At 36.2% G+C, this 12,955-nt stretch overlaps 1 pseudogene; it reads right to left on the reverse strand.

Moving 5' to 3' along the window:
- Positions 1 to 11,607: 11,607 nt before the first annotated feature.
- On the reverse strand, positions 11,608 to 12,560 carry LOC116196855 (annotated as a pseudogene).
- Positions 12,561 to 12,955: the final 395 nt, after the last annotated feature.

A 12,955-nucleotide genomic window follows, 5' to 3' on the forward strand; every position in this document is an offset into this window, starting at 1 on the left:
TTGGATTAATGGATCAAATGGGGAGGAATATTGGTAGGATGTAAACCCGTTAAGATTTTTTTTTTAAAAAAATCCCAATTATTTTCCACTAATTTAACGTGTACCTACGAACCTGTCTTTTTTTTTTTCGGTAGAACAGGAACCTGTCTTTTGCCTGATAATATGTTTGGAAAAAAAGTTTCTATGGGCTTATCATAATATCTAATTTATACAAAATAAATATAAAATACAAATTCTATGAGATATTGTAGATCTTACACAAGATTTATTAAATTTTTTTTTAAAAAACTTCTTTTGACTGAATCTACCGGAATCGTTAACAATATTCTGTAATCAATATATGTATAATTTGAAAAAGAAGCATTATGTTTGCCCGAAGAGTTGTTCTTTTTCATTCAGTATATATTTGAGAGGGAGATGCAGGAAGCAGAGTAGAAGCATCTTTATGAGCGGTATAAGCCTATCAGGTTCATCTCTTGCCTCGAAGCCATATCCGTACATTACCACATATACTTTCAATACTCGTCAGATCAAAATAGACTCGTCTGTTTCTTCCAAATCCTTTTTGTGGAAGTTTTCTTTTCTTTCAATCGGGATGCCGTACATGTAGGAGGAGTTTCTGACACCCAATACTACGATTCTCGAGTAGTTGCTTCCTATGTAAGTAAACCGTTCCGCATAAGCTTCTCGATCGATATCTTTGGTGCAAAAACTCAACTCACGAGGCTTTCATGGGAAGTAGATTTGCTTTATTTGCTTCTTGATCGGTATCCTTCACTCTTATATTTTTAAAGAACGACTGGTTGCTTGTTATTTTTGATTTTCTTTTTGCATTTCTGCGATGTGGATCCATTTACTGATATTGGTATTCTCTTAACGAAGATATATTCCATGAATTCGAAAAATAAAAATAAAGTATTAGCATATGTTGAATAGCTTGAATGGACATCTCGTAGACTCTGCAGAGAACCTCTCGTTTCACTTTGAGGAATTGAATTAGTTGGGATGCTAATTATCAACTTCTACATATCCAAAACAGTATTAGCATTTTGATGGAAATAAAATAAAACAAATGGAGGGATTAATCTCTACTATGGTAATTAACAAGTATCAGAATATGTGAAAGAATGGAGTTCATGGGACACGGCGCTGCACTCTCTGCTTCTTCCATCTCTCTCTCTAAACTTTAAAGAAGCTGATCAATTGTTAGTTCGGGCGTCTGGGCTTTCTTTCTTGGAATGAAAGTCTATTTACTGATGGGATGTTTCAAATTTGGTCCGTGAATTTATCTTTTGTCTAAACTTACTTCCAAAAGTTTCAACTGTTTCACATGTTTGCGCTTAGCAGGAGTGCCGTACTCAGGTTCCTGGTTATATCTTTGTGGTCTTTTCTATGATTTCGTAGCACCTCTCCACTATAGGATCAGTGTGACACTTGCAATTAATGCGTTTAAATTGTCAAAACCGGCCGGACTTGGACATACTACCTCAAAGGAGTCGGACTATGATTTTCTAAGTAGATTTTCTTGTAGCTGTGAAATGCCACAAGAACACGCGGTTGGCTACTTTCGAAAGAGAGGGCTGATCAGTCAGTCTACGTGTGTGAAGCTCTACTGCACGAGCGTGATTGAATAAGTAGAGAGTTGATGATTGCAGTGTGCTGGGGGTGTTGGACAGGAATTGCCTCATTGATCTCGAATTTGAGTTACTTTGATATTCATGCATGTAATATTACCAGATCACCATTACTTTGGAAGAAAATTTTCATTTGTTGACGCAGTTCTAGAGAGACTCATGTAATAGAAAGTTCTAGGCAACCATATTAAACCTGACCATCGAGCCGGGTTGCGCTTGAGCCGGCTTCAGGAAAATGTGGCCGGACCCAACTGTGTGCAGGCTGGAAAAGAAGCAACACGTCGTGGGATGAGATGGCTTTTAGTGCAGAAAATTGGAATTATTGAACTACATCTTATTCAAATGCTTTGAAGTCCAGTTGAATCAAGCGAATGACATGAAACAGAATTCCTAAAGAGTCTGGCATTTTCATTTTCTGGAAGATGAAACATAGCTCAACAACTCATATACCCATGGCCTACAATCAGTCTGAAAAACTCCGATCGCGACTTGTTCAAGTTCTTTCAAGAAGATCTTGAAGCCTTGTATCAAGTTCTTCAAACTGGCACTTTTCCGAAAAAAACTCTGCCCCTGGGGATATATAAGGTTGTAAGATGGACTCCAAGTGAAGGACAGAGCCAGTCATGTGATCAACAGCCTCCAGAATCTTGTGAATTTCTCTGAGTGGAGAACAGCGGTGTGCGATCTCGATAATGTGATATCTCATGTTGCCGGACCTCGTAATTAAGCACATCTTCCAAAATCTTCATAGAATCAGGGACGTTTTTATTGCCCAAGAAATTGAGATGGATCAGCTCCTCAAGCACTGGCTCTGCATCATTCCAAACACGAATCACCATTGCCGTGACCATTCTCTGTTCATCCATGTAGTTCTCCTGGCAGGAAATTTCTTTTCCTGCGGAATTGCTTGCAGAAGCTTCTTCTTTATTAGAATTGCCAATCGAGTATCCAGCTTTCTTCTCCATCTCGTGTAGAGCACTCCTTATGTCATTCGCATGAAAGATTACGAGCATATAACGGCACAGCAGAATAAAGCGTTAAATAAAATTAATTTTTTATCACAAAAACCATGCATGCAGGATCAGAGTCACCTTGAATCTTATTCCAGGAGAGTGGTATCTCATTGTATTGATTTAGATAACTTTAAAACCTATGCCTATACAAGGTTGATCGGATACCTCCTCAAACCCAGATTCTTGCACTTCAAGTCGATTCCCAGGATCCTCGAACATGTAGCGGCCCATGTGTGTGACCTCTAGCTTGTCCAAAATGAACCCGAACTCGCTAATTAATAAGATGACTTGGGTAGATGGTGAACTGCCGTTTTTGTTTCTGCTGTGTGCCTGCACTCCTTTTCGCTTTGTGGCTTCGGTCAGATAAATTAACCATTAGGTTTTTTCTATGCAACTTATATATATACATATATTCATATCTCTATGATGGAAAATGTCTTGCGGTAAGCTTAGATTGGAAAGTCGAAGTCTCATATCGAGGAAGAAATCGGCAGAAAATGTTGTTTCTTATATTTTCGGGATTTCTCATACACTCAGAATATATTAATAAGAGAAAATATCTTAGGAAACATTCTAGGAGAGATAATATGATATTTCTAGAGATATTAGGATATATTCTCTTGTAAATCTATATATGGGTCTTCTAGGACCTGTAAAAAGTGTCGCGTTACCACAAAATGCTAGGCCCCTTGGGGCCGGTGGGTGAGAGTTTGGAATCATGAGGTCGGTTGAGAGTGATCTTTTCGGAAAAATTCTCTTGGTTATTTTCTTGGAATCTCAATTTAGAGTGAGAGGATTGAGAGAATTGAGAGACCGGATTAGACTCTTCCCTGGATTAGGTATGTAATTGGAGCCTAGGATTGAGAGACATTGATGAGGGTTGTAATCTCTGATTTATTTGTCTAGTGTTCGATTTTATTTTTATGTTATATTGGCTTCATGTCACAACACTCTACACATACATATATTCGTATGTATATATATTCACTCTCTTTCATGACTTATAAATATGAAGAAAATCATTTTTTTTTATAGATATTGAAATATTTCGTTATGTTCTTTATGAATATAATTGATATGACAACTAGAAATTCATGCAAAAAAGAGTGAAGTTTTCCTCACTGAATAATTTCAGAAATTTTCCATTTTCTTTCTGTAAAAGTTTGAGTCCATTTATATATATTATACGTAAATCTTTCTGATAAGTGATTTTTTTATTTAGTTATCCAAAACCATATGTATTTTATCTATATGTTGTCTTCACTATTTTTCTAATTTGCAAAAGAACTTGCATTACTTTACCAATAAAAAAAAAGACTTTGCATTATTTTTTTATTTATAGTACAACAAATTTTGAAGTGCTATTTTCGCATTGGATCATCTAAAGGTATAAGGATTTTCTCTCTCTTCTCTTTTCGTTATTTTTTATTTTATCAGTATAAAACAGGAAGAAATTATTTTATCTAATTTTCGAGTCCCAAAATGCCCTTCGAAAAAATAAAATGATAAACTCTGAGCCATTAAATGATAAGGTAGTTAAGGCTAAACATGAAAATTCATATATTTATTAACTACCCCGCTTCTCCTATTATCTCTCTCCTATTTTTTCTCTCCTTCTCAACTTTTTCCTACCGGCTGTTTTTTTTTAATTCTTTATTTATATATTCACCTATATCTGCAAGAATCATTAAAAAATAATTTTCTTAGAATGTTTTCTTTTAACCGGGCGAATTCCTTCTTAAGATTCCCAGGTTGTGCTGGCCCTAAAGTTTTGCAGATTGCCCTCTTAAAGTTCCCTTTTGATATGACTCTTTGCACCCTTTACCTGTCTTCTTATGCTTTTAAGTTTATGAATTGTTTAAATTCTTTGCCGCATTATGTCCCGAATCGGCATTTTCAGTTGAAGTATAGAGGCTTGTCGGGCTGAGCCCGTTAATGGAACGAGGTCCAATTACTTATTGAGAAGGCAAACTTGGCAAAAGTGATGGTCCCAGCCAAACCGTTTTAAACTGGGGCGCTTGATCTTTACTTCCTAGCGTTTCTATCACAATACTGAAACGTTGAATTAGTAACGGGATCTTTATATTCAGGTAGACCTAAAAAAGAAGTAAAACGAAACCAATGGTATCTTGCTCAAGCATGTTTCCTTGACCAATAACAAGCCACCAGAGAAATTCACATCTTACGAGAAATCTTTCAGGTCCAATTCGATACAGAAAATGGTAAGGGAACCGAATTTTCCTTTTCTTTTTTCTTTTTCTTTTTAAAGTTTGTCGTTTCTACTTCTGTCCGGCAAACCGAACCGCTTAACCACCCAAATTCACGCCCTGCAGTTTACCCTGAATGAACGATTTGGATTTGGGAGGAGGACAAGCTTGTCAACATGGACTTTGGCCAAATTGAGAGCCACCAAGGTCATACGATACCCCATGTCGATGCGTCTAGTCGTTCTGCTGAGGTGCAACAAAATGAGTGATCACATGAACAAAAGGAGGTGCAATTGTTTCTGTAAGGGCTTCCCCATTTAACACCTCGAGGTTGCAGGCTAATGGTGGGAAAGAATGTAAAGGAACAAGCTCACAATGTACATCGATCAAGTATGATCCAAGATATTGGAGATCAGGAAATATCGTCAATATCATAGCAAATTTGCTATTTGAGTTGTGCTGGTTAGACATTTTAAATAGGTTTGGCATGTCACCTATTTAGATATTTTAAACAAGTTAGACATTTTAAACATTTTAATTGGACATTTGAACATTTTAGACATTTTAATGTCTAATCATATTTAAAATGTCTAACCAGGTTTAAACCGCGTTTAAAATAGGTACAGGTTAAACCAAGTTTAAAACCAAGTTAGATAGGTTTAAACAGGTTAAATCAAGTTTTAAAACACGTTAAACCAAATTTAAACATGTCTTAAAACAGGTTATGACATATTTAAAACATATTTAAGACAGTTTAAACCTATCTTAAACAGGTTTTCAGACAGGTCTTAAAATAGGTTTAAGACACGCTTAAAACCTGTTTAAGATAGGTCTTAAATAGGTATGTTTAAAACAGGTTTAAAACTAGTTTAAGTCAGGCTTAAACAGGCCTGTCTAAGATCGGTTTTAAACCTACTTAAACCTGTCTTAAACATGTTTAAACAGACCTCTTTAAACAGGTCTGTTTAAACAGGTCTTAAATAGTTTTTAAACAGGTTAGGTCTATTTCAACAGGTTTAAAACAGGTCTATTTAAACAGGTCTTAAACATATCTATTTAAACAGGTCTTAAAGAGGTTTAAAATAGGTTCAAGACCTATTTAAACAGGTTTAAAATGTCTAACAAGGTTTTAATGTTTAACTAGGTTTAAACAGCTTTAATATTTTTGACATTTTAAACCTAGTTAGACATTTTAAACTTGGCGATGCAAGTTTTTTGTGATATAGCAGCAACAGCACGAGATTGTATAAAAGATTATGAATCCACTGTCACATTAAGTCTTAATTTGGGAAATTCGGTGAAGACAGTGATTCAACATATGGTAAAGACCATCTTGGGGTGGATGACAGCTAGTAATAGACTAATTGAAATCTTGGGAAGCCTCCTAAGATTTTGCAAGGAGATGAAGGAAGCATACGGTTCTATATTGGAGGGTGTCCTCCTCGAGCTAGAACTCCATGAGTTCCTATCTCGTGTGATCAGGAAGGACATGGTAACGGAGGTGTGCAACTGAAGCTTCATCTTTAACCCAAAGATTTTCGTCAAACTCGACCAGCTAATGGCTTCTATGGCTTTCCCTAAGCGCAAGTGACTCAGCTTGCAAGGGGCTGATGACAACATCAAAAAAGCTATAAAGGAGCTAAGGTCCACCTTGCTTCACTGCCCAGTGGGAGTTGTTGATTTGATAGACGAATCGTAGAGATTGAGCAATTAAGCAGCTGAGTGTGTGGAAAAACGAAAAAAATGGTACTCTTAGCAATTATGTTTCTTCTAATTCACTGTATTGAGTTGTACTAAAAAAACCTTTCACTCAATGAGTAATCTTTCCCTTAAAACGGAGTTGTGTTATGGTTCCAGCTTTCGATTACTTTTTCCATGGTTTTCTTATACCTGCATAACATGGGTACTAAATTAAATAATGGCAAGAATCGGTTCACTACTAATTATAAACAATGATGGTGCCAAATCTCTATAGATAAAGCGGGATGGTGTTGTTTGGATATGGGCATGAGGGAAATTGACATTTTTCAAACATGAATTCCAAGATCGGGATAACCATATACAGTTTGCTCTTTGTTCGTAAGATCTTAAAATGTGTATTAATCTCTATAGATAAAGCGGGATGGTGTTGTTTTGATATGGGCATGAAGGAAATTGACATTTTTCAAACATGAATTCCAAGATCGGGATAACCATATACAGTTTGTTCTTTGTCTGTAAGATCTTTAAAATGTGTTTTAATATCTTCTTATGTCACTTCTAAGGAAAAATGAACAGATGAATGAATGTGTAGATCTACTTTTAGTTTTTAGACATTTATACTTAGTCAGATCCTTTGCAAGCCTCCCGCTATTTGTCTTTTGACTAATTTCATGATTGAAACAATCAATGATACATATTCGATTATTTTCCGTTGTTCCATCGCTATATTAGAAGAGTATATGTTTAATCCATAATATGTGTCCGATGAAAGAATATCATTTAATAATTTACTGCTATATTGCATAGTCATAATCGAATCAATTGAATGTCTATATGAAAAAGAAGAAAACAAAATTTGTTCACAGAGTGTTATGTTCTGTACTTCTAATCCATGGTGCACTCCATGGGAAGGCCTTGTAGGAACCGCTTCCTTACAAAGTGGTTAGAATGCCCAACCCTAACGCCGATAGGTTTTAATGTCTAACCGGGTTTAAACAAGTTTGACATTTTTGACATTTTAAACTTGGTAAGACATTTTAAACCTAGTGATGCAAGTTTTTCGTGATAGAGTAGCATCAGCTCGATACTGTATAAAAAGATTGCGAGTCCACTGTCACACTAAGTCTTAATTTTGGAAATTTTGTGAAGACATTGATTCAACATATGGTAAAGACTATCTCAGGGTGCATGACAACTAGTGATAGACTAATTGAAATCTAAAGCCTCCTAAGATCCTGCAGGGAGATGAAGGAAGCATACGGTTTTATATTAGAGGGTGACCTCCGCGAGCTAGAACTCCACGATTTCCTATCTCGTGTGATCAAGAAGGACATGGCAACGGATGTGTGCAACTAAAGCTTCATCTCTAACCCAAAAATTTTCGTCAAACTCAACCAACTAGTGGCTTATGTGGCTTTCCCTACCCGCAAGTGACGCAGTTTGCAAGGGGCCGGTAACAACATCAAAAAAGTTGTAAAGGAGCTAAGGTCCACCTTACTTCACCGCCCAAGTGGGAGTTGTTGATTTGATCAACGAATTGCAAGTTCATAAAATTGAGCAGTTAAGTAGCTCGGTGTGTGGGAAAACAGAAAATGGTACTCTTCGTAATTCTTTTTCTTTTGATTCACTGCATTGAGTTTTACTCCAAAAACCTTTCACTCATGAGCAATATTTCCCTTAAAATGGAGTTCTGTTATGGTTCTAGCTTTCGACTACTTTTGCTTTGATTTTCTCATACTTGCATAACATGATACTAACTTAAATAATGGCAAGAATTGGTTCACTACTAATTACACACAATCATGGAGCAAAATCTCAATAGATAAAGCATGATGGTGGTGTTTCGCTTTGGGCATGAGGGAAATTGACATTTGTCAAACATGACTTCCAAGATCGGAACAGCCATATACAGTTTGCTCTTTTTTTGTAAGATCTTTGAAATGTGTTTTAATATCGTCTTATGTCGCTTCTAAGGAAAAATGAACAGATGAATGTGTATATCTACTTTTAGTTTTTGGTCATTTATACTTACTCAGATCTTTTGCAAGCCCCCACTATTTGTCTTTTGACTGATTTCGTGATGGAAACAATCGATGCTACATATTCGATGTTTATAACAGGTCTTAAACGAGTTTAAACTATCTCAAATCTATTTTAAACATGTCTTAAACTCGTTTTAAGACTAAACATGTTTAAGAGAGGTTTAAAACCTGTTTAAGATAGGTCTTAAAAAGGTCTCTTTAAAATACATTTAAGAGGTTTAAAACATGTTTAAGACAATCCTATTTAAGATCAGTCTTAAACCCGCTTAAACCTATCTTAAGACTTGTCTTAAACCTGTTCAAATAGACCTTTTTAAACAGGTATGTTTAAACATGTCTTCAATAGTTTTTAAACAAGTGAGGTCTGTTTAAACAGGTTTAAGACAAGTCTTAAACAGGTCGTAAACATGTTTTGAACAGGTTCTAAAAAGGCTCTAAACAGGTTTAAGACCTATTTAAGATAGGTTAAAATAGGTTTAAGACAAGTTTAAATAGGTTTAATTTTTTAAACCTGTCTTAAACCTATTTAACCAAGTGAAACCTATTTTAAACCTATTTTAAAACTTAAATAGGTTCAACATTTTTGACATTTTAAACCTTGTTAGATATTTTAAACAGGTTAGACATTTTAGACATTTTAAACTTGGTGATGCAAGTTTTTCGTGGTAGAGCAGTACTAGCTTGAGTATGTGGGAAAACGAAAAATGGTACTCTTCGCAATTTTGTTTCTTCTTATTCGCTGCATTGAGTTGTACTCCAAAAACCTTTAACTCAATAAGCAATCTTTTTCTTAAAACGGAGTTGTGTTATGGTTCTAGCTTTCGACTACTTTTGCCACGGTTTTCTCATACATGCATAACATGTGTACTAACTTAAATAATGACAAGAATCGGTTCACTACTAATTATACACAATGATGGGGCAAAATCTCTATAGAAAATGTGGGATGGTGTTGTTTCGATATGGGCATGAGGGAAACCGACATTTTTCAAACATGAATTCCAAGATTGGAACAACCTTATACAATTTGCTCTTTCTCTGTAAGATCTTTGAAATGAGTTTTAATATCGTCTTATGTTGCTTCTAAAGAAAAATGAACAGATAAATGGGTATATTTACTTTTTGTTTTTGGTCATTTATACTTAGTCAGATCCTTTGCAAGCCTCCCACTATTTGTCTTTTGACTGACTTCGTGATCGAAACAATCGATGATACATATTCGATTGTTATCCATCGTTCCATCACTATATTGGAAGAGTATATGTTTAATCCGTAATATGTGTCCAATGAAAGAATACCATTTAATAATTTACTGCTATATTACATAGTCATTATTGAATCAATTGAATGTCTGTGTGAAAAGAAAAAATAAAAATTTGTTCACAGAGTGTTATGTTCTATACTTCTAATCCATGGTGCCATGGGAATGCCCTGTAGGAACCGCTTCCTTACAAGGTGGTCGGAATGCCCAACCCTAAAGCCAACAAGCTTTAATTTCTAACCAAGTTTAAACATGTTCGACATTTTTGACATTTTCAACATGGTTAGACATTTTAAATAGATCAGGCATTTTAGACATTTTAAACCTAGCGATGCAAGTTTTCGTGATAGAGCAGCATCAGTTCGAGACTATATAAAAGATTGCGAGTCCATTGTCACACTAAGTCTTAATTTGGAAAATTCGGTGAAGACATTGATTCAACATATGGTAAAGACCATCTCAGGGTGGATGACAACTAGTGATAGACTAATTGAAATCTTGGAAAGCCTCCTAAGATCCTACAGGGAGATGAAGGAAGCGTACTATGCTATATTGGAAGGTTTCCTCCCCGAGCTAGAACTCCACGAGTTCCTATCTCGTGTGATCAGGAAGGACATGGCAACTGAGGTGTGCAATTGAAGCTTCATCTCTAATCCAAAGATTTTCATCAAACTCGACAAGCTAGTGGCTTTTGTGGCCTTCCCTACTTGCAAGCGACGCAGCTTGCAAGGGGTTGGTGAAAACATCAAAAAGGCTGTAAAGAAGCTAAGGTCCACCTTACTTCACTGCCCAAGTGGGATTTGTTGATTTGATGGACGACTCGTAGGGCCGTAAAATTGAGCAGTTAAGCAGCTCAGTGCGTGGGAAAATGGAAAATGGTACTCTTTGCAATTATGTTTCTTCTTATTCACAGCATTGAGTTGTGCTCCAAAAACCTTTAAGTCAATGAGCAATCTTTCCCTTAAAACGGAGTTGTGTTATGGTTCTAGCTTTTGACTACTTTTTTCAAGTTTTTCTCATACCTGCATAACATGGCTACTAACTTAAATAATGGCAAAAATCAGTTTACTACTAATTATACACAATGATGGTGCGAAATCTCTATACATATAGTGGGATGGTGTTGTTTCGGTATGGGCATGAGGGAAATTAATGTTCCGTTTGGTTTTGCAGTCAAATTTTTAAAATTTTAACTCTAACTTTAATTCTACTCACTACACAACAAAAATTAATAACGCAATTATTTATATTTCATTTTTCTTCAATTTTTTTAACCATTCAATTCAATTTTTAATACTAAATTATCTCAATTATCCATTACTTTTTCCACAATTCAACAATACAATCATTACTTTCTCTAAACTATTTATTACTTTTTCACACTTTTTCTCATAATTTAACAACACAATCATTACTACCCAATTAAAATCAAAATTTAACTCTACTTAACTCTAAAACCAAACACACCACATTTTTCAAACATGACTTCCAAGATCGAAACAACCATATACAGTTTGCTCTTTCTCTGTAAGATCTTTGAAATGTGTTTAATTGTCGTCTTGTATGCTTCTAAGTAAAAATAAACAGATGAATGTGTATATCTACTTTTAGTTGTTTGGTCATTTATACTTAGTCAGATCCTTTGCAAGCCTCCAACTATTTTGTTTTTGACTGATTTCGTGATCGAAACAATCGATGATACATATTCGATTATTATCCGTTGTTCCATCACTATATTACGAGAGTATATGTTTAATCCATAATGTGTCCGATGATAGAATACCATTTAATAATTTACTACTATATTACATAGCCATAATAGAATCAATTGAATGTCTGTGTGAGAAGAAGAAACCAAAATATGTTGTGTTCTGTTCTGTACTTCTAATCCATGGTGCACTCCATGGGAAGGCCGTGCAGGAACCGCTTCGAATCAACGAAATAGTTGTAGATCATGTAGTTCTTCAGCACCCACCGAAGCCTGTCTTGACTATTCTTGTCAAGTTCCTCGGAGAGCCATGGATTGTTAGAGCCACTTGTTCCTGAGGTTGACGAGCAGGAAGAGGTAGATGTAGCAGAGGACCAGACCCAGGCATTGTAGTCGTTGAAGTTCCTGTAGGAAGACCGGAGCTTTGGACCAGTCCGTCTTGATGAGGCCGCCTCTCATGGCCCAGTCATCGGCATTCCACAGGCTCTAGTTTATCCTCATTGGCTGGCTGTTCGGGAATGGGACACCCATTCACTCGGCATTCTTGAATTCTCTGATTGGAGTCCCATCTACCGAGAATCTGTTTTCATGTCGATAAAGGAATGAGTAAATTTTGAGCTGATAGTTTTAGTAAAAGAATACATATGGATGGAAAGCATATTTTGTGACACGATTTTTTTTCACTTACATGATGTGTTGCGGGTTCCAGAGGATGGAGTATGTGTGGAAGTCGGCAGTCTGGTCGAACCAGAGGTAGAACTGCTGCTCCCGGTTGCCTTTCCCTTGGCTGAGCACATTAGTCTGAAGGATGTACGGGTCACCGCTTAGATTTCCCAAGAACTCCAAGTCTATTTCGTCCCACATTGGCCCTTTCTAGAGAGCTGCCATTCCAATACGCATAGGGAAAAGCCACATATTAGAAATTAAGGTAATGACCATGAAGAAATTGATAGGTCCCTTATGGCATATTAGAGGGGAAGCGCTTACATAGTTTGCTGTCAAAATGGCGGCAGAGTTTCCGGGAACGAGCTTAAGCTGCATGTCAAAACTGTCCCAATTTGCTATACATTCACAGTAGTCGATATTCATACTTCTTTAAACATATCCAAACAGACAAAAATCAAAATTATACCTTAAGGCGGTTTTCTTTTCGAGGATCACATTCTAAGTTCCTAGTACTGAAAACAGATCTTACACCCGATATCGTGCTTTCTAAGAATGCACAGCCGCTAACGTAGGAAGTACTCGAAGCAGCCACAGACTTCAGCAAATAATACTTGACAAGTACTTCCAAGACAGCAGGCGCTCTATAGTATTCTTCACCATGATTCGCTGGAACCTAAATTTGAATTTTTAGAAGTATTGCACAATCGCTTACACAATCTTTCT

Source organism: Punica granatum, chromosome 2, assembly GCF_007655135.1.
Source record: "Punica granatum isolate Tunisia-2019 chromosome 2, ASM765513v2, whole genome shotgun sequence".
Lineage (NCBI taxonomy): Eukaryota > Viridiplantae > Streptophyta > Magnoliopsida > Myrtales > Lythraceae > Punica > Punica granatum.